Source organism: Stegodyphus dumicola, chromosome 1 (assembly GCF_044657685.1).
Source record: "Stegodyphus dumicola isolate Sdum_Otavi_A_Nest chromosome 1, ASM4465768v1".
NCBI classification, from domain to species: domain Eukaryota; kingdom Metazoa; phylum Arthropoda; class Arachnida; order Araneae; family Eresidae; genus Stegodyphus; species Stegodyphus dumicola.
The window spans coordinates 82205129-82229218 of NC_140768.1; the positions used below are offsets into that span (position 1 = coordinate 82205129).

At 32.8% G+C, this 24090-nt stretch overlaps 1 protein-coding gene across 3 annotated transcripts in view; it reads right to left on the bottom strand.

The window, feature by feature from the left end:
* LOC118195921 (diuretic hormone receptor-like) overlaps positions 1-24090 on the bottom strand; it is a 693583-nt gene that overhangs the window by 298239 nt on the left and 371254 nt on the right. The gene's annotated exons all lie outside the window — the stretch shown is intronic.

Here is a 24090-nt window from a genome sequence, read left to right on the forward strand (position 1 = left end):
CAATCCGCTGTTGCGAGACTGTTAAATGTGCATCCTAGTGTCACCAGTAGGCTGTAGAATCGTTATTAAAGGGATCCAAATCCCTATAAAAGACGTGGGTCTGAACGCTGAAGGATCACAAAGGTAGAAAATTGCTTCCTGTTCCTATGTGCTGTAAATGATGTTGTTCCGTAAATCACTATCAGTACGACAGCTGGCGTCGCATCCCTCTGCTACTGCAGGACGGTCCATATCACTTCAAACTGTGTCGCGTCGACTGCATGAAGGTGAACTGTAAGCCCGATGACCTGTGGTTTGTGTTCTTTTTAACCCCATCGCATGTCACAGTGCTGTTGAACTAGGGCCGTGAACATCGCATTTGGCCATCGGAAAAGTGAAGCCATGTACTCTCTGCGGATGAGTCACGATTTAACATCCAGAACGATTGCCGAAAAGCAATGATATGGCGAGAGCCAGGGACACGCTATCAGGTGCCAGATATCGTTGAAAGAGACCATTATAGAGGATGAGGTTTACTTGCATGGGTTGTCATAACAACCGCACCGATCTCTGCATGATTACTGGTGGTTCCGTCACAACCTTCCGGTGGCTGCAGCAAGGGAGGATCTGAGTTCAGTCGGAGTTGTATTCCTTTGTACGCACAACAACAAATACGGGGCATCGGAGCTTGTCTCGTTCTTGACTGAACCTGTTGGATGCCAAATCTGTGGTTAGAAATTGTTGCCAAAAGGGAAGAATTAGAATGAATTTAGGATAAAGTCTACGAACTGATATTTAGCCATCTCGCCGCTTCTGTCGGACTTTGTACTGCCTCTAGTCTCCCAGTGGCTTTTTATCCCAATTTGTTGGGTAAATAATGCCTGTAGGTCATTGTTACGAGTTAGCTATCTCAGATTTCTTATCTCAGTATCAGATAAATTTGCACGCTTGCTCTCAAACATGCATCATCCTCCGAAATGACGTATTCTGATTGCAGCACCACTAATTCGCATACTGCAGTTTTACTCAGCAACTCTTATTTGACAGTATACTCAAATTTTATACGGTTGGTTAATTTCTGAACGAATTATCGCGATTTTTGTGAATATTTGGAAACCAGTGTATTTTTGGAACCATCTGTCAGAGTAATAAAAACCACTAATCCATTGGTTTGATCCTAAATAAACAACTAAATAAAAATGGTTTTGAGATCTATTAATAAAAGTCTTTTAATTGACTTTTTAAATGTTACATGCATATTTTCAGGAGAGATTAATTTATGCACAATCTTATTAAAATGTTATTTACCTTTAAATATGTTACTGATAGCATGTGAGGATTTTTGTTTCGTTGAGTATGGTCAGTATGGCTGAAAGCTCTTTTGAAGCAAGGAAGTGTTCTAGTAAATGGTAACCGCATCTTTCAATGGAAGCTTTCATCTGCATCTTTCATTCCAGTTCATAACTGGAGTGCACAAACAGTTATTTCCCAATACGATAATTTCTTCAATGTTTATTACTGTTTACCTAACATCCCTCTTTTTTCAATTGTTAAACAAATGCTTGTCCATTTGACATATTTTCTTTCGAACCTGATCAATATTTTTTTTCCTGTAGATTTAAAATACCTTAAAGAGCAAGTCATTCAAACACGATAAAACGATTTTTATTTGAAAGATTGAATGAAAACGGAAAGGTCAAAGCAATATCTATACCAAAATTTCATTATATAAAAAAATATACCAGTTTAAAAGTTTTAAAACATTTTTTATCCTTTATTGAAGTAAGAGAATGTTTTAAAAGGAAAGCTTAATTGCACTGATAATTTAGACAACAGGTGAAAGAATTTCAATATTTTTCTTAATTTGCATAAACGTTAAAGCGAAGGGTAAAATCAGTCTTCAAAGGAAATCTTTTGTTCTTACCTGAAGTCTTAAAAAATGATGTTTGCCGCAGGAAAAAAAATGAGCTTATATTTTTACATTTGTTTGAAAAATCTAGAAAAACTCAAAATCATTATCTGTAGAAACGCAATTGAAAAGAAGTTTAAACCAAATAATATGATATCGCAATTTTTCAGAGTCTAGAACCCTCTCCTTCATTGAAACTAAAGCATAAACACATAAGAAAAAAAGCATATATTAGTTATCACATTAGGGTTATATCTTGATATCTTTCGATTACATAAAAGCTGATTTAGAAAAATATTGTTTTGAAATATAATTTATTAGTCATAAAGCAATCAAACCGATTTCAGATAGACAACAAAAATAAACATTAACGAAAGCAAACATTTTGGATCCAAGAGGGAATATGCATGCCGTTGTAAATCTTTGGGATCAGCAGTTTCTCTCACAGTTGATTAACTATTCCATCATTAATATTACTGTGTGAAAACAGATGGAATAAAACTGTTTTAAGCTAGAACTAGAATTTTATTACGTTTCTTCTGTTTAAGCAATATTCTTAGAGATTATGAGAATATGTAGTAAACATTTTAATAAGAGCTGATTCATCTCGTTATATTTGGTTGGCCAGAATTATTGATTTTTAACAGCAGTTCAGCTGTTACGATTCTAAACTTCTGATTTCTTAAAAAATAATAATATTCACAATGCCATAAAATACTTCTATAAACCTTTCGAAGATAACTCTTGTTTAAGTAGAATTTAAAAGTCACTAACTAATTCAACAATTGAACAACACAGTTATACTGTACTAGAAAGTCCGGCGGTCATACGAAATGACCGCTGTTCTAGATATTATAAATTGTAATTAAAATGATTTGTGCAAAAATGTCTTCTAATTCAAACTGAATTACCCAGAGTAGGTGGCGCGGACGACCCTTTGCTTACTGCCCCACGGGGTTTTCCCGTTCTACTTGCTTAATTGCTTGAAGCAGTGTGCAGTGAAGGAAACCACTGGCGGTACATTTCTGAACAGCCACCGCTAGCTCAATAAACAAAGGTGATTTTAAATAATAAAATGTTAATTTACATGTCAAAGATCTCTTTGTACACAACATTTCTTGTGTAGATCTTTCCATCATTTTTAAGCTCCCCTTGCAGAGGACCCTCATATTATTTTTAATTTTACGTCCGTTCTTTCACGAACTCTTGAACAGGCAGCATAAAGTTGACCGTGTCCAAATGCAGGCTCAGGTAAAAAAAAAAATGCCAAGACGCTTAAGCGTTTGGCCCTGAGACTTATGGATGGTCATAGCAAAGGCAAGTTTTACAGGAAATTGTCTACGACTCAATTGAAACGGCAACCCTGTGCCGTGGCAACTTCACCCCATTGGCTAGTACAGTTACGCAAGCAACCAATAAACTATCGGCGACAAACAGACACTTAAGCCGCATATAATAAAGGTATTTATTTATTTCATTTTACTTGTTTTTTCATCGTTGCCGATTTTTGCCGGTTGCATATTTCCGAATTCTAATATATATAGATGTTAAATTTATTTATTAAATGTTAAATGCACGTGCTCTTGTATTTTTATTTTTTCCTAGCTTTCTCATAATATTCGTCACGCGCTGCACTTCACGGGGAATAAAACAATTTACAGTTACGCAAGCAACCAATGAACTATCGGCGACAAACAGATGTTAAATTTATTTATTAAATGTTAAATGCACGTGCTCTTGTATTTTTAATTTTTCCGGCTTAGCTTTCTCATAATATTCGTCAGGCGCTGCACTGCACGGGGAATAAAACAATTTACAGTTACGCAAGCAACCAATAAACTATCAGCGACAAACACTTAAGCCGCATATATGTCTATGATTGGCCTGGGTAGAAAAATATATTTTCTCTTCTTTTATGATTATTTAATTTATATAATGTAACATTCATAATATAACTCCTCGCTAGGAGAAACATATTCATTTAGATTTACTAAAAGGTATGGTACTTACATCATATTATTAGCGTTCTTGAAGAAGCCATTCAACCTAGCAAGTTCCTCCTATATTTAATATAGCAAGCTTCAAATATATGAGACCTAATATGCAAGCCCTTTCTTCTTTGCAAATAAACCTCTAAAAGTGCAGATACGTCTTACATGCCAAAGCGATTTACATTCGTGTAAAGGGGAAGGAATCTTATTGCAGCCATTAATTTTTGTTGAGTTTCTCGATGTTCTGATTCCATCTGTACTTGGTAATCAGTACCATTTTAACTGTTAGTCTATGCAGCTTGGAGTCGTTAATGGAGATGTTCGCTGACAGATGGCACTGGTGAAAATCGACATCCCTTTTTGTTGATTTGTTCAGATGGAGGCAAGAGTTTGGGATCGAATGAATCGTAGCACTGTTGCCCAAAACAGCTCTCGTATCACTTGTGGATTTGGAACGCTGTCTTAGGAACGAAAATTTATGATTTGGTTTTATGAATTACTAATAATCATATTGGACGTACATAATGGACGTCTAATCTCTAATAATATTTCGAAACGCAGAATATGTTTTATTTTTATTTTTTGTGCCTTATTAAGCACTTGAAAAATAAAAAGTGAAAATATAAATAAAATACCCCCTATTTTGCTTATTTTACCTCTTCTAAATACTAAAAAGTATAAGCAGAAAGGAAGCAAGAAACAACTTCTATAGTTTTTAGATTTGCCAGATTCGAGTTATTTTTCAGTCTGAGTAAAACACTAGAAAAAAGAATAATGGCAAAATCTGTACAATACCAACTGCATTTTTGAGTTCAAATGAACTTGAACCTTTTTCGCATTCATTTTACTACACAAAACGTAGTATTAAAATTCCTAATTTATTTATTTGCGTATTTTAAGGCTTGATGTGTGTTGTTGTTTGCAGTTGCAAGTCTGAGAAATCGGAAAGGATTTCTGAGTTTGATTCACCGAATGTATAATTTTCATTCCTTACGTAATTATACATATACATGCAATTGCGATGAAGGCCATTCAGGAATGCGTTATTTTATGTAAAAGTAGGTTGAGAGAAAAGAAGTTTGAAATATAAAAAAAATATTTCAGTTAATTTCCTTTCTTCTCATCGAACTCTTTTTTACGTTACTAATAGGTTTCTTGTAGTGAATTCAATTTGAAAAAGAGGAATACAAGACCAATACTTGAAACAAATATATTTAGCTTTACTTAAAAAGACATAACTGCAAATTATCCTTTTACTCAACTGAAGATAAAGAGTAACTCTGCATGTCACTGGCATTAGCTATTTTGTTAAAATATTTCGTTTTACTAAAACGTCATTCACAGCTTGGCATTTATATTATTTGTACGACATATTTAAAAAGACAGGAAAATTATGTTTTACTTTATACTAAAATTTAAACATAGTGCTGGCCTTAAAAGTTGCTTTATCATAAAAGGAAGCAGCTGGCAGAATCCTATTTATTTTACAATTATATTATAAGAGAAGAATTAAATAATTAAACCTTGAAGTACAAAATATGTAAAAATCAGTATCCTGAGTGTCCACCTTAAGCAGCTATTGTGAGGCTGGGCATGGAGTGGAACACACTACCTGTAGCAGTTGCAGATATTGTAGTCCTTTTCCAGATTTTATCTGCTGTATAAATTAGAGGATGTTGTCTTGGCAGCATCTCTACAAACATCGACAAAATATCGAGTTGAGAAGATATCTGGAGGACACTCCGTCGAAGGTAAAAATTAAGAATTCTTCTTGTTTGATTCTGTAGTAATGTCTCTGATGCCACTACTGCACTTTTACATACGTACTGAAGAAATGTAGGATACTTTGGCAACATGAGTTCTTGCATTGTCTCATTGAAAAGTTTGGCTCGATGTTACCGCATGCGTATACAATCATCATGCTGATGAATGCAAAAATGGAATTCCTGAGAAAAAAATGACGTTGCACCATTAATAAATTCGTGTGTGTCTCTGAGCATACTCGTAGCCACTGACTCCTGTGCTGTAGAATTAAAAGAAATTTTGGTCATCTTGCTGATAATTCGTAGTGTACATTGCGCTTGCAATGTATGTAACATGGACTCGCCGTATATATGGGATGAGATACTCTGTGTTATGCAACATACAGATACATAGGTTTCGTACTTGGGGTACACGATATGGCTGCCTGACAAGATATCCACCGTTTCGGTCATTGGTTAGTGTAAAAGTTGAAACCCCCATGTCTTTCAATCACACATCAATTGCAAAATTTCATAACAAGCATTGGATCTCGACCAACGCGATCGACGATTACGCAGCAAGATAATATTTTGTGACGGTAAACTATTATTCTCTTTCTCGCAATCGAATTCTGGGAGGTGACGGTATGAGTTTCTTCTTCTTAGATGAGGCATAACAAGATCTCCAACATGAAAAGCAAGTAGGAAACGAGATTTTTAAGGCGATTTAAAAACCGGTATTGAAATCTATCACTTTTTATTGTTTGAGAGTCATTAGTCTTGCCTGCTCGTGTGCCTGCTGTAAAATGCTTATCATTTACCTATCTTGGTAAATTATACCTTTCATACAAATATTAGATTTGTTAAGGCTATCTTCATGACGTAGCAATTTTAATGTCCAAGAGCGCACATTTAAATTGGTACATTTGAATTTGCAGCACGTGAAAGAGTCATGATAACGAACTTGCTAGAAATCTAACTTATTAACCCAAATATTATTTTCTATATTCGTTTCCTTTACGTTCTCCATATTCCCCGAAAGTTTCGAACTCATTTTTTATAGAGGAGGAGAAAATGTTAATTACTATTATTGTAGGCATTGATATGTGAATAACATAAATACGAGTATGTAAAAAACGTTGTTAATTCGATTTAATATTTTTAGAAAGTTTCTTTTTGCAGGTAGTGTGAACTAGGAGTTTACATAAACGTAAATATATATCAGCTATTTTTACATTGTTTCAGCAAATATTTGAATATTTCATGAATCAATTACTTAATTTAACTAGTCTATTCATTAAATTTAATTAAGTATTTCTATTTTAGACGCATTTGTCAAATATTTGGACGGTACGTGAAAACAACGATTAAAGACTTAAAATATCTTTAATTTATTAAACAGTTTCTTAATATTTTCACCAGTTCCCAAACTTTCCAACTTCTCAGTCTGCGCAGCTTTCTTTCAGTACATTTGCTATAGTTTAACACTTTATTATAATGTATCGCAAATACTGCGATGAGAAAAAAAAAGGACATGAACATAGTCTCTGTTTTTTACTTATGAAAAGGAGAAAAAGCAACCGAAACACAAGTAGTGATCAAGTAGTGAAGTAGTGATCAAGTAAGATTCATGACATCGAGAGTAATATTTTCAAACAGTTTTCTTTTTCAAAACCAAAGAAGGAGAAACATCGATGTTTAAAACACGAAGAGAAATTTATTTTTGAGTGACATTACAGGAAAAATACCAAAAGAAACCTATTTTCCGTCACATTAAACTGCACTTGTAAAATATAGCTTAAAATATCGATTACAAGAGAAATCACCACAGTTTAATCACATCAGGAGACATACGTGCAGACTATAAAATATCGATTATGCATGCTCCATGTGACAAATAGCATCATCTATTTGGCGACAGTCATAAAAGGGAAATAAATTTAAAACATTTTTCCAAGCATTAATCTTCTTTCTTACTTTCCGGGTGGCTACATCAAAGCAGAAAATCACTGAGGATGGTTATTAAATAGTTATCTGTATTTTCGGAAAGCATCCTTTATTGTCTCCTTTCCGCATTTTAGGGGAAAAGTGCATAAAATATTTTCAAACTTGTTGCTGATATGAAAATAAGATATTCTAAGAGTGTTAAGCCTATTTTACTCGAAAATCTCTATTTCTCCTGAAATATTTAACATTTCAATTAAATTCTTTTATGAAGAACCGCTGTATATATTTTATATCTTTGGCATATTTTATACTTGGATCCTATAACTTTAAAGACATCTTACCCATGACAAGTACAGGTGGTTGGGATTAATTTTAGCATCATATGACTAGTAAACTGGCATGTACACTGTGCACAAAAACAAAGCCAAATAAAATCAATTGCACATGTAGCGCTCTACTGGGCAGATTGACGAACTTTAACTTGCATTTTTTATATCTCGAAAGCGCGATGTAGGTTCCTTCTATAAATTCCTATTCACTTCTATAAATTCAGGGATCAGCGAGGTCATTTCTTTTAGTTTGTCCTGAACTAAGAAAAGGACAACCATGAAAACGCGAACTTTCGCAAACATTCGAAGAGAACCTATAAGTTCCATACTCTACAAATAAAGTTCGAACTGCTAAAGTGAAAATACTATTTCTTTTTTTGTGATTATTTACAGGTAGAAAAAAATCGCATTCAGTTGTTTGGCAGCACTGCACGATGTAGACGTCACCGAGTTAAAACGATCCTTCTTTTGGAAGAGAAGAGGAAGAATGCCAGATACTATTTGCCTTGCATACAAGGCACTCTCAGCTCTTTATTCGGTAAATAATATCCATGTTTGTTTTTGTACCAGTGATTGCTGCTAGATCAGATGCGAGTTAAAAGGAATTGCATGATAACTTCTCTGAAAAAAAGAATAGTTAACATCTCCACATACAGAAGCAGTTCTTGCACAACGTTATTAACTTCCCCAATGGCTGCTATTGGTAAAATCTTTATAGACTTAAAGTGGTGTTTTGGAGAATATTTCAAGTCTGCAAACGTCAGACAAAGACTAACAAACCACCTTTAAAACAATACAATATAAAATGATAGCGTGTTTAATTTATTCATAACATGGAATTTAATTTTATCGCATAACATAGTTTCTTTTTCAAAATTTATTGCAAAGCTCATAAAATATCACGGAGGAGGGGTATAATAAAATTAGTTACTTCAAAAATAACGGTCTTAATTTTATTTAAATTTCTATCCATATTTATCTTTCTGGATAGAAACTTAGATATATGTTAGTTAGAATATGTTTAACCAACGTTAACCATATTTAACGTTGACTGAAAAAGAACCCGCATGAGAAACCAAATTTGTAAACTTCATTTAATTAAATTAAGTTTCCATCACAATTTGACGAGATGCAATATTAATTTCTGTATTTCGGATACCAGGACTAGATTAGTTCTGGGATACTTTCTGATACTATTTTAATTAAAGCATGTGTACCAACCTTTCGCGATTTGCTCTGAATGCTTTTAAGAAATTTAAGAAGTATGTTCAATTCAGATTCCAGTTCAGGAAAGGCAAAAATACGAAGGCTGTAAAATATGTCAAATAGAAAGAATTAGTGATGGCAGAGAGTTCTCGGCTTAGTCAAAACGTATTGCAGCTTCTGAACATCATAGTTTGGTCTTTGTAATGGTGAAACATCCATTTATTATCTCTTCAAAGTTGAAGTCTTTTCGATTGGTATAGTGAAGCAGCCTGCTATCGTCTCTTAATTGCTGAGGTCTCTTGAGGGCAAATGCTGACTCTCAGTTATCTCTAAACATCGCAATGAAAATATATGATTTGGAAGTCTTAGCAAAATTCTCTTTTATATGGAAATTTAGACAACATATCTTCGATTGAACTCCTAGCTTTTCTTGCCTCTCTCTTTTGCTCTCCTTGAGAAATCTATGTTTGTATTTCTCAGGCGTTTGCTTTGGCCAGGGTACTAGCTACGAATGAAAATCTGTCCTCAGAAATGATACTAGAGAACATTCAAGTATAAAAGTAAATATTATGTACAAGCTTCAATCAAAAGACATTTTCATTTGTGGAGTCCATTCAAATATGCAAAAAGGGAAAACATTATAAAATATATATCTATTAAAATTTGGATAAATTTAAAGAATATTATAGTCTTTCTGCTTTCATTTTGATGAACTTAATTTCAGTTTGATGAACTTATTTTACGATAGCAGGTTGTTTAAGGATTGAAAACATAAATTTTGGAAGAAAAGCATCTGCTAAATATCATTCAAAGAAAACTTAATTAATACATTTCATTATTTTAGCTTTCGATCAGTGTGCTAATGCATTTCAGAACTTTAACGCATTTCTTTTCAATATTGTATACCAAACCCCGATTCCAAATCAGTTCACGATATGAACATTTGTTAGAGAATAAAGTACAAAAGATATAAAAAAGCGAAAGAAGACAGCGACATCAAAATACGGCAAAATATTACTAAGAGTTTAAATGAAATAAGTTTAATGCTATTATTAGTGAAATATATATACACTAAACCGTATATCTTCGCAGTTATAGGTTTTAGAGATTTTGAATAACTTGTAAGTAAATCTGTAAAAAAAAAGAGAAATGTAGACAACACGTAGAGTGTTACGTTGTTTAATATTCTACTTGTCTTATTTCTCCAAGGAATTCCCGAAATGTCTTCATGGGCTGAAGACAATTTCCTGTTGAGTTCCGAAAGACTCTGCATGCATGAATACGAAACAGTACACATGTCTATGTAAAATGTTACACACTGATGAATAAGGAATTACTAGAATTTTTTACTTAAAAATATATTTTTAAATTAGAGCTAAACAATGGACAATTTGTAATACAAATTCAATGTGGAGTTGAACTACCTAGAAAAAGACCTAAATCTGATGAAGCGAGGCTTTGGACAACTTGGAAAATATTCTCGTAGCTAAATCTCTAAAGGCAACAATCATTCAGTTTGAAACTTTTATTCTGATTCTTTTTTAACATTTATTTGGCATCAAGAACTCTCCTGAGAATCTCAAACCTCCCATATTTAACCATGAGTGATATTCTCTTTTTTGAGGCGCTTGAGTGAAATGCTTTCGATCTTTAAAACCTTACATGCTGTTTTCTTAATGCTTTATTAGCACCTATTTTCTGTAAACGAAACTTTGGAAAAGAAGAATTTTTAATATAAAACATCGATATTATTAAAATTTGTCCGTCTGCCTGTTTGTTTGCTGGTTTCAGGCTTTATCTCCGACGGAATGGCGAGGAGTTCAATTTCAAGAGAGGTACCCCGCCCGGATTCCAAAAATTCGTAGAAAGCCACTTCTCTCATTGTCATATTCTTACGACTTTAATCAGATGAGATATAAATTAAAAAATCTGAAAACGCTTATTTTCGCACTGACTTTTTTGAGTGGCAACAGTATCGCGCGTTGAAGGTAAAAATGCTTTAATTCGAAAAGTGTTGCCACTGCTCGCTTCAAATCGTAGAGTTTTTTAATAATAGTTTGTAAATTTTATAAAATATGAAATAAAATTAACATTGCCGAATACTGAACATATGCGGTTATATACGGTCATATTCTAGCTTTAAAGAAAACATGTGACTGCATGGGACGTCATTGCATATCGAAAACCTTTTGTTAATGTCAGCATTTTAAATAAATTGCTGCTGTCAAATTTTTGTTTCAGGTTTGTATAATTGAAACGATATTTTATTGCCATGTTAATTCCTCTTGAGAAAAAGTTATTACTTTATATTAAATTTACATCATGACATCTTACGTATACCTGAAGTTCGAAAAGGTTTTGTTTCCTGGTTTGAAAACAAAACAAAATAATGTTTACCATTTGGTTACTGCTGGAAAAGAATGAACTGGTTTAACTCAGATCAAAATGTTTTTCTACATTTTCTTTTCAGGTGTACATAGAATTTATAAATTTTGCTTCGGCCGCAGCGCGCTAGTCTATACTATTAAAAATTTTGCACGTCTGTATATTTGTTTCTTTGTAGCATCATCTCCTCTGGAATGGAGGGTATTGAGTTTCGAGAGAGCTATTCCCGGATACCTAAAATTCGTGGGAAGCCATTTCGTTCATTCTCATATTCGTACGATTTTAAATAGTTAAGATATTAATTAAAAACTCTAAAAATGCTGTATTGGCAACAACAAATTTATTTATGAATTGGGTGTTGCGATTTGCTTGAGACATTAATTATCGATTGCTGCAGGTTGTTGCGAGATATTTATTGAAAACTTTGAAAACACTAATTTGGTAACAAGAAAAATTATTTACGACTTCGTTGTTGCGGGTTGCGCGAGATATTAATTTTTTATTCTTGCGGATTGTTGCGATATATTAATTAAAAATTCTAAAAACGCCACTTTGGCAAAACATTTATTTACGAATTGGTTGTTTGCGTGAAACGCCGCTCCTCTGGAAGGCTTGCCAGCTAGTAGCGGTATAAAATTTGTGTCGGCAAAAACGGTGCAAACGTGCCTATAATAAGATTTAATAATAACGCAGGTAACGAATAAGTTATAAAGAATAATATTAAAAAAGCAAGTTTTTAAATTTTTTTCTTGAATCACTTATTAAAATGATAGATTTCCTTAAAGGCACATAATCTCAAAATATTAAATAGCAGAGTAACTTCAATTAGAATCGTAATGAAAAGTATCACATCCAATTACATTTTCTTGGAAATCATATTAGAAATACGAATGAAATTTATGGTATAGTTCATCATGCTAAAAAAATACATCAGCTGTATGCATATTTCACCTTTTGAACTGCACGTTAATAGATACTGCGTTTGATTAATCATAATTGACAGATACGGTAAGTTTTATTTCTTGAAATATTTTCAAGACTCTCTGATAACACAAGGTTCGCACCTAAAAGTAAAGAGAAAGAGATTAAAATTCTTTTTATATCTTCCTGAAACTCTGGTGGCTTTGTCTAGCTGTTGTATAATCTTCTGAGCTTAATTCCTTTCCAAACGTAGTAAGCATACCTTTAGATGAAGACTTAACGGCTTAGGGAATAAGATTTTAAGAACAGCAAAGGCATTTGTATCGGAGGATGATTGTAACGTATCAATGAGATTAACAATAATCATTTCGGAAAGCTAACAATTTCGTTTCTATAATAACTTCATCAGTGCATAAGCTAGCAGAATCACGTTTTACTAGAAATTAACAAAATGATGGATAGGTAGAAAAGCGTATATCTCAATATCACATATAAGTTACAATTATTTTGTATGTTTCAATGTTGAGATATCGGTGAAATGCTAAATTTTTAGAATAATATTTGTCTATGTACGAGTAATAACAAGTGTATGTTAGTTATCCATTTCCATTTAAATAACATTTTCTAGAAGATACGTTTTCTAAAACATTAGAAGAAAAAAAACCTGAGAAAAAGGTATACATAACTAGATTTTAAAAAGCTATTGATAGTTACCAAGAAATCCATAGACAGCTGAACACAGACATAGATGAAAGGAAATAAATTTGCCGAGAATGTGATAGATTTATCCTGCATCAACTTCTCAAGAGATTTTTATAAACCAGACTGTAGTTGAGGGGATCTACTCACAAAACGCAAGGAAAGTAGGTGTACCTAATATTGAGTTTAAATCATTCTTTTCTTTACCAGGCTCACCACTGGAGTCTGGTAAAGCTACAGTCCGGTGAATGTCTACATGATATTTGTTTAAAAATTAGATAATTGTTCTTTACGTGTTTCGTGACGCCCAACCGGTATAGTGGTTAGCGTCGCTGACTGGCGTGCCGTAAATCCCGGGTCCGAAACCCGAAGATGGTAGGACATTTGTAAATGTATAGTGTTGGTGCGGCATGGCGGCACTCTAAATATGCAGTGAGCAGAAAGTCCTCTCGTGTGGTTTGGTGGAAGGGAAGAGGGGTGAGAGACCCGGACCCGTCTCTCCCGGGATGCTCTCCATCAAAATTGGGGGCGGAACTGAACCAAATCGCACTGTCACCTGTTAGGTGCCCAAGGACGTTGCCAACGACAGGCGTAATCTAGCGCTCCTTGCCAAGAGGGATTTCGTGGGCTACGTCAGACAAGTGAGCATAAGCAACAACAACGTATTTCGTGTTTTTAGGTAGTTATAATGGTTGTTGTTTTGATTGTTTCTACAGCCGTTACTTTTCTCGTGAAGAAACCTGCACACAGTATCATCAAGAACTGAAAGGCATATTATGTATGTCTCATAATTGTATATAATGCGATTTCATCAAAATATTTCATTGAAATATTTGAAAGTGGGCAAGATTACAAACACAAGATATTAAAATCCTTTAAATCATTAAAAGTTAAATGTGTGTTACTGCCACTTTGCCATCGACAATACACCTCAGTTACCAGATCTCAAACGAGTTTTCGAACGAGTCTCAAACGAGTCGAATTGTCTTGTTTCCGTCTGTTCACGGTGTATGTCCAATGTTTAGCATCTGTCCACGATATGTGAATTGTTAAATCTTCGTGCTTTTAATCTACTGGCGACTGGCGAAATTCTTTGATACATATTTTGTACTTTGTTTTGATATTTAATACATTTGTGCTTTAATATATACTATTACAATAAATTTTTATTCTAATTTATTTCCACTTATTTAATTTGATTTAGATTTTAGATTTTAAACTGAAAATAGAAGTTATTTGTTTCGTTTAAATATTTATTCTGAACTAAAACGTTATTTCTCATTTTTAATTAACGCATTTTTAGAAATGTACCTCAGTACCGTGATCTGCATTTCTTTTCCACATTTGAAAGACTAATACTATTTTGTAGGAGCAAAAACGTTCATAATTTTCAAAAAAATTCAAATTTAAGTTCGCTTTCAGGGGCTTTTCTTGTCTAAAGTACTAGAATTTTTGCTCTCTAGCGAGGTCTGATAAAATTCTCTAAATGACATTTACATTTATAAAAATTAGCAAGTTCTATCAACTTACATTTTCCCAATGGCAATGACGTTACATTCACGATAACTGTTATCTCTTTAAAAAAATCTGAAAAACTGTCTAAGTATCTTTATCCGTTTTAGAGTGTGACGTGATATGAAAAAGATTTCATACTAGACGAGAATTGTAAAAATAAGGAAAACATTATTTGAATTTTTTAATAAGTTGCTAAATTATTCATTTATTATTTGGCTTTAAATTAAGCATTATTGGCATAGTATTTCTTAAAATATGCATGGTTATCTTTTAATGGATGTGACGAGCTGGGTAATAAATTGCACTTGCCTATTTTTTCAACTCCTCTTTAGAAGACAAATATAATTTCTCAAACACACACGAGATAATATTTCAAGCATGACGTCACGTTCAGTATGAGGGCAGGAGAATGATGCTATAGCATTTGACTTAAACTCCAATTTCGAAGGCACGTGTATATAATTGCCTATGAGTAACGGTGGTCGCATCCTGAGCAACATTCTCGGCCATGACAACGATTAAATGACTGACAGGTTTGGGCATTCTCCGTTAATGCTTGAACTAGCAAGTGCCTAAACATTGCGCAAATGAAATTAAAATAATAATTATTTCTCATATAATATTAAAAATTTTCCTAACTGCTTTACGATAGGAAACGTAATTCCATTTTATTTTCTTTCAATAAACTATTTATTACAAAACTTGGATAAACGCAACAGAAAATCCATTCATTCAGTTAATTAAAAAGATTATTTCCCGCCTGATTCGATTTTCTGTTGTTTATGATTTCATAGTTCTCCTTACACAAATCATAAATACTTTCCAGTTGCTCTTATGCAGTACATAATTCAGAGATTCCTGAAAAAATTAGCTTTACTACACTATACTTTTATCCTTACTTCACGTTATCCTCACTATGCTATATTATACTATTTAGCCAATCTGAAAACATTCGCTTTTCTTTAATTGTTTTACTTAGTTATGATAATTAATATCAGTTAAACAATCCGTATCGGATTGTAACTTGGTGTATCGTTAGAGAATTGGAATAATTTCAGTCTTGGTAAAATCCATTAAAACATATAGTTAAATAGGTCATTTTCGATAGAATAAAATATCATTAGGCATCTGCTCACACTGAATTTCATTTTGATTCTTTTAAAACGTTTAATTTTTTATTTTGTATATTTTGCCGTATTGAAAGCAAGCCAAATCTACTTTTCATAAAGTAGTAAACATATTTCTTAACTCAATTTATCTATTACGTACTATCTTCTCTAAATTATCTAATGGGAGAAGTTAAATGGAATGATGCCAGACTGACCTAATTGTAAAGTTTTCTATACCATGAAATGTAATCCGGCGCTTTGCAGAATATGTTACAATTAAGGAATGTTAATTGATTAATTAGAAATTAAGTGCATGCATTTCTAACTCATTATTAAGTGCAGGTCTATGCAAAAAATTTAAATAACGCCAGACTGAATTGAAAAATTTTAGATCTTGTACTAGTTTAGAAACCTCATCCAATCTCAGTTACCTCGTGCCCTTAAGAACGCAGTTAAGGTGATGATTAAAAATGATATCTAAAATAGGTTCTAAGTTTTCATTAATTTTATTTTGTAAAATTAGTTTTATTTCTTAAAGGCGCTTTAATCTTTTTCAGCCTTTTAGAGATCCCATAGTCCTTTCACAGTAATTACATTTAAAATCCTGGAAGTGAAATGAGTGCCAGGAGTTCAGTAAATTATGAACCAAGTACCAGTAGTAGCTGCAAACGGTGTTAGTAGAAATGGCAAACGGTGTTAATTGGAATGAGATTGCACATAAAGTGAAATTCCGCTTGACAATTATTAGGAGTTCAAACAACAGTTAGCAGCATTATAGTACTGTTGTCTGCAACGTTAGATTACTGTTGCCTGAACAACTAGTAATAATTATTATTCGTGGTGTTACTTTTCCTTTAATTACTCTTGACGAGTCGAAAGTTTCAGAAGTGGAAAGACATTCGTTGTTTCAAAAGAATATGAATTCAAATCAGTTATTTTTTCAATTAATAAAATTTGAAAGAGCCTTTTGGGAAATTCAGGAAAATTTGACCCGTTCTATATTTCATATTCTATATTCTAAAATTAGATAAATTAATGCAATAATAAATTTGAATTTAATTAATTTGAAGCAATGAAGAAAACTATAAAAAATAATCACATATTAATTTTACGTCGTTTTAATTTGTTTTAATTTGTTTCATTTGAAGCTATACTAAAAAATTAATGAACAAATAATATATTGCCATTTGAAATTAATAATGCTAATTTTTCATGAGTACTATTTCGCAAAGGCAATATTTCTTTTCAAAAATTGTAAACTGTCTTTACTATATTTTCGATTAACAACCTAAGCATAAAAAGCAAATGTCTAGTTTGATGATTTATATATAACTTCTTTAATGTGTTTTTGTGTTACCAGTTTTAAAGGATTTAGAACATTCGATAAGATTTGGAATATGGTTCCAGAATGCATTCTGAGGTTTTAAAAGAATTGTTTCACATACGTCAGTTCTAAAAGCAAATTATTTAATGCCAGATTGATGTGTAAATGTGTGCTGGGCTACAGTGAGCGAAAGATAAGGAACTGGGGCTATAGTGAGCGAAAGATAAGGAATATTTCGGTGTAGTAAGACAAAAATTTTAACAATAAAATAACCAGAAATCAATGTAGGGGAAACTTACATTTTCTAATCTTACAAAGTTATCAGACACGCGGTAGAAATACTTCCGTGCCAGAATGAAATTCAAACTAAAATCTTCAGGAACTAACGAAATGTATTACTTATGTAAGGAGTCAAAAATATATGATCAATACTAGTAAGCATTGTACGAAACGAATACATTGCGAGTAAAATGTTTCAAATTAAATTAAGAATTAGTAACCAAGGAAACAAAGAAAGCCTTTCAGATTCTATGCTGAAGTTAATGAAAGCTGTTGCTAAGAAAGGAAATGATAGGCGATAAAATGTTATGCATTTCTTTAAACCAAATGTTTTTATGAGCTGAATTGGACTGAATTATGGTAGAGCACTAGAGACTAGATTGTTGTGAACTACATAAGGGAAATGCTTTCGTGGAGGACATTTTAAGAGAAACAGGTTCGTATTTCCGTTACACATTAGGAAATCTAAGGGAACTACTAATTAGCTATCTCGTTTGCGGAGAACTGAATGTGGGTCAAACTAACAGAGTTCAGCGGTTATACCGTTTGGATGCTGCTGTGTTGAACCGGTTGAAAATGTTTCATTTGGATCTTAGAATTTTGATTTGATCAAATTTCACGTTGACACCTTTATACTTTACAGTGCATTTAGTGAACACTTATGTATTTATTTAAAGCACATAAAACAAGCTAGAGAACAGAAACCGTTTGGTTAATATTGTGCCCTCTGTAGTTGCACTAATGAAAGTTGTATTCATTATTAAGCTATCTTGCTACAATGCTAAATCATAAAATGCGTGTGCTTTTAATACAACGAATTCTTAGGTTCTCTGATCATGAAGTCTAAAAGCATTTCAGATTTTGGTCAGAAATTCGTAACAGAATATACTATATAAATTCTGTAAATTAGAGTACTATGCATTAAAAAATTTAAGTGTTACAGTTATCTATATCATGTTTTCAATAGTATCTGAGCAAAGGTAAATAAAATGTAGAATGACACCTTTAAAAAATCTGATGTGTACACTACATGACTTCCTTGTACGGAATATTAAATTATACGCATTTTTCTTGCATTACATTTAAACTTATTGGATTGAATTAAATCTACTTCGCAGACAGCGCATAAACCACAATAGAATAAATACATTCTTTAAAATTCACTCTATTTGTTTACCATAGAGACACTCTGGCGCTAGGTTTACTTAACCACATTATATTTCGTTCATATTATAACTCAGAATGCACAAAATTTATATAATTTAAAGAATAATCTGATCGTTGTCACATGTTCTATTCAAATACTATAATAAAGCTAGAACGATGTATAAAAAAAATTAAGCAAACAACACAAATAAGAAACAGTTTTTCACAGACGATTGAGTATTTCTCATTCAATTAATTCAGTTCTCACTTCCCGACAAGGCAAAAATACATAAAATCTCAAAATATCTCTATTAAAAATTACGACGTAAATCTTAGACACTTATTTCGTGGAAAAAATTCCAGAAAGGATTAAGCATGATTTAATTCGCAATAATAAATGAAGGCGTTATCTTTGTTGTTGCGAAGCTAAGTTTCTCTAGATTGGCAACAAATCCACATCTGCTGTTTCAAATGTAAACAAGCAGCCATAAAAAAATTATTAGGCTTAAGAGCACTTAAACAACTTTAAAATTGTTGATAATTCTAAAACTATTGCGTACAGGTTTACTAAAGGCATAAAACCCTTAACTGGAAGATAAGAACAACATAATTCAATAATTTTCAAAGCAAACAATGTACAATTTACAAATAGATAAGAGTAAAGAAACTGAGATCACTGAGCTGGGTAACCGAGTGGATATATATATATATATAAATATACGTTTGGTGAGGCAGATTGACACCAAAATACGAGGTGCACATCTACATGTTGTAGCAGTCCTATATACAAAATTTCAACGTTCTGAGGCTACTCGTTTTTGAGTTATGCGAGATACGTACGTACGTACAGACGTTCGTACAGACGCCACGAAAAATTGTTCTCAGAAATTATTTTAAAGCAGTTTTATAATTTTTTTGGAGGAAAAGAGTCTTTTATTCTGTCTTGTTATCACTGTTGTTGCGAAGCTAAGTTTCTCTAGATTGGCAACAAATCCACATCTGCTGTTTCAACTGTAAACAAGCAGCCATCAAAAAAATTATTAGGCTTAGCGGCACTTAAACAACTTTAAAACTGTTGATAATTCTAAAAATATTGCATACAGATTTACTAAAGGCATAAAAACCTTAACCAGAAGATAAAAACAACATGATTCAATCATTTTAAAGCCAAAAATGTACAATTTACAAACATATAAGAGTAAAGAAACTGAGCTTACTGAGCCTGGTAACAGAGTGGATACACATATATATATATATATATTTATATACGTTTGGTGGGGCCGATTGCAACCAAAATACGAGGACACATCTACATGTTATAGTAGTCCTATATACAAAATTTCAACGTTCTGAGAATACTCGTTTTTGAGTTATGCGAGATACGTACGTACGTACAGACGTTCGTACAGAAGCCACGAAAAATTCTTTTCGGAATTCATTTTAAAGCAGTTTTATAATTCTTTTTAAAGCAGTTTTATAACATCGTTAAATTGCATTCGATAGTGGTCAAAATGGATATTTTCGTTGAAATATGCTGCCTGAAACTTTTCGCGATTACAATATTTCCATTTTACTTCGTACAAGGAAGTAAAAAATGACCAGTATTGATTAGCAGAGATAAATTTTATATGATGCTTTTCTTAACTTTTATGTTCATGTTATTTTATATTATAACTTTTACATACTAAAATATCCTTCTGATTATTAATTTCTAAGAGATATCATTTTCCTTATTTTCGCCCTTTTAAATTAATAATGGCAGCTATAGTAAACATGCTAAACTAAAAAATGGGGAAAGGGAAAAAATTAAAAGGAAACGCCCTCCATAGGCAACATTCGCTACTGGTCTTAATTTCCGAAAAAAAAAAGGCCTTTTTAAATAAAATTAAATTTAGAAGAAGAAGAAATGCTTCGAAATTTTACGTGATTACAACTTATTCTAACGAGTTATCGCACTCCTTCCTCTCCAGTCCTCGCGTGATTTAAGCTGCTAGCAAATTGAAAAATCCTTAGTGCGAATCTTAGAGATGGAAGGCTTGATTTTTGGTGTTTCATTGTTTTGAAAAAATCTAATAGTCGGCGGCCGAGCTAAAATATGATCTGCAATAATACATCATTACCTGGATTTGGTCGACTGGGTCTTTTGCCTCTTCTTAGTCGCCCTTGAAATAGGAGAAAATCTAAAGAACTATGCATTTCTTTGTGAATGCTGTTATGGTGTAATGGGGTTATCACATCTAATGATATGTGGGGCTAGGAAATGTTTATCCAATAAACAACCTTTTTCATCTCCTACCATTGGAGGGTTCCTAGACGAAACATGTTCGACTGGAACCTGTATCCCGGGTAGTTAGTTACACGGGGAATTTTTTAAACTTCACCACTCGTACGATTTCTCCAAATAATTGGTTTTCGCGTAAGTCAACCAATCAGATATCTCGAATACAAAAATTCTGAGAAATGTTTATTTCGATGCATTATTGAGGGTAGCTTGTATATCGCTTTAAATGGTTAGCTAGTCTAGTAACATACGCTAAAATCCATAGCTCGAATATAAGCGAGGATACAGAAAATTACACATGTTTTCTAACTTCGAAAAATCTGATGATCTTTTACATTGGGATCATAGAACATAATGGTAGCTAAGGGAAAGAAGTTTTGCAATTATTGCTGTAGTTTGCAAAGTAAAGATAACATTACATTCTCATTAGAGACTAAACCTCATGGCTCCTTTAAAATACACTTTTAATTTTTATAGTACTTCTATTATTACAGAAGTTCTCTTCAAATATTTTAGTAGTAAATTGAAGAGTATTAATGATGTTTCATACATTATACCAAGCAACGAAGCAACGTATCTTCTATTGAGTAGGAGATGTTAAACAAATAGCAAAATTATAAACATGTGGATTTATATGTAATGTAATTTGGTTTGTTTGAATATGATAAAGCACTTTATGACTTTGTTTCCCAAAAGAAAGATGTCTTTGTTGAGGACTAAGAGAAATTCGCTGGTATATATATCTAATACATTGACAAAAACTACAAAATCTTCTTGCAGCCAGTCAACAGCTAGGAATAGAAGCTCATGTTCAGTACCAGAATAATATGTTCATAACATGGTTAAACAACAGCAACCTATGACAATTAGGTGTCGTAAAATGTTTAATACTGTAAGATTATTAACTAACATAAAATAATTTCACTTAACTTAATATTTTGCAAAGTTTTAGATATATAAATAATTATTATTTATTTCTGAGGGAGGAAGAAAATGTCCTAAATGTAAGGTCTGTACAGTTCTAGCCGTCTGCCTCTAAGAAAAAAATTCGACACGAGGAATAAATTTTGTGACCATATAATGCTTGTAAGAAATGTGGACATTATTTTCTTCAAAGATTAAAATATATTTTATTGTAAAATATATACTAGTTTAAATCAGTGCTCCGCAACCTTTTCTCACCTGCGACGCACAAAAAATCTTTCTGGAATTTCGTGGCACACCAAAGAGTTCCGAGTTATCAAGGAAGTTCCGAAAAAATTCAAATGCTGACACACTTACAATCACACACACAACCACACAACAGTGAAATATATAAAAACATTTAAAATAGACATTATTAAGGAAAAAATTGTCATTGTGTATTAAATACATGATAAAAAATTGCAAAATGTCAAATACATGTATTTGATTGCGGCACATCTATATCCTACTCATGGCACACCAATGTGCCGCGGCACACCGGTTGCGGAGCACTGGTTTAAATTAATGAATCTGAAAAAAGGAAGAGAATTTTGATTTAACCATGTTTCATTCTGTTGAAGATATAGAGATCATTAGGCATTTTATTTCGAAGCAGAGGTCGTGAGATATGTGCATTGATCTCGCCGAGATTCGAACTTTCCGATTGCTAGACTGATCTGCTTTCCAATTACACCACGAAGACACACGGTAAGGCCCGAGAAAATACTTTACATTATTTCTCACTTAAAAGTTGCCTTGGGGAGGAGAGGGCACAATTGCCAAATATTAGCGGCTACGAAATATAATATATCCCCTTTTTAGTTCGGACGCCATTTTAAGGGTCACTTTTTTATCGGAACCGGAAACGTGAAAAACAAACAGTGCTCTCATGGAGCTTCACATTCCGGACTTCCGACTGCTAGCCGGACATGCTTTCCACTTTCAGTGGGTAAGACACGTTGTAAGGAGGGAGAAAATTCTTACAAAGGAATCAAAATTATTTAAAATAAACTCCCTATGAAGAGTCTGGTGGCTTCAAGGGAGATATCAGCTCTACAGAGAATGGTGAGTTCGGGACAATACCTGTTTACCAGTCTTAACAACCCGTTGTGTCCGTCCTTTGTCATCTGTCACCTATCTAATGGACAATGCTTATAAGACTCAAGAAGGCATCTGAAGTATATTTAATAATTATCCTTTTAGGGAGAAATATACTTATTAGTTATCACATTAAGTTAACGTATGCTTGTTAATTATCATTTTAGGTAGAGTTCGGCGAACTGAAAATTTTTTGACTGTGTCACAAATGAAGAATCATAAGCGAAAGCAAATCTAGGTGAGAATTTTAACAAGTAATGTATTTTTAGTAGATCTGTATAGACGAACAGTGTTAAATATACATATATGTAATGAAGCAATAGACTTAAATGGGCAGTGCAGGAATTTTAATTGCATAGAAACTCATTTACATAAAGAAGAGCACTGTAATGAAGCAGACACTCATTGTAATGAAACAAACTTAGCTATAATGTTGTAAGATAAGGTGAAGGCGTTGAATCCTGAAATGCTCACCCCTAATGAAGAGCAAACTTAGGAGATTAAATTCATATTTATTTCAGTAAACACGCTGGGGCCACAAACAGGTTAGCATTCCAATTCTTGCCTATTTTAATACGTTTACAATTTTGATAGCTTTGCGGTAAGGAAAGAAGCAACAAACAGCAATGCAACTAGCTCGAAATACAGAGAGCAAATAAGTTGCGTTCCGGATGAAATCTTAATTCAGAATAAGTTAGCTCTTAACGCATTTGATTAGATAATTAATACTGTTGTAAAATTATTATTAGATTTCTAAGCTTTGTATCCCTTTACATCACCAGTTTTATATAAGAGTAATATATTGCATGGATTGTCTCGAAATAACGCCGTGCAGAAAAATGTATTACTGTTTTTAGAACAGCGGGAAAGCACTAAAATTAAAATTAAGTACTAAGGGGTTATTGCTAATTTAAATTGTATTTTTTATCTTTTTTGAATAACCCCCTCTTCAAGGAGGAAAAGACGTAGAGGCAAAGAAGACATTTTAAAGAAAAGCCCTAAAGCAAGAGCAAATGAAGACAAATGTAAATCATAAAATTTTAGTCAACATAATAAAACAAATAATTGTAATGTATAATTTTAGAATGTAAGTTTTTAAAGTAAATATTTAAATTTAATCTGATAATGTTATCTTCGCATCTACGCTATTATCATATTATCTTCATCATAATATCACAATTATAACGTATTCCTGTATTCAAAACTATTATGGGAAAAAATTAATCAACCATCTCTTCAAATCGACGACTGTGTAACGGAATTTAAC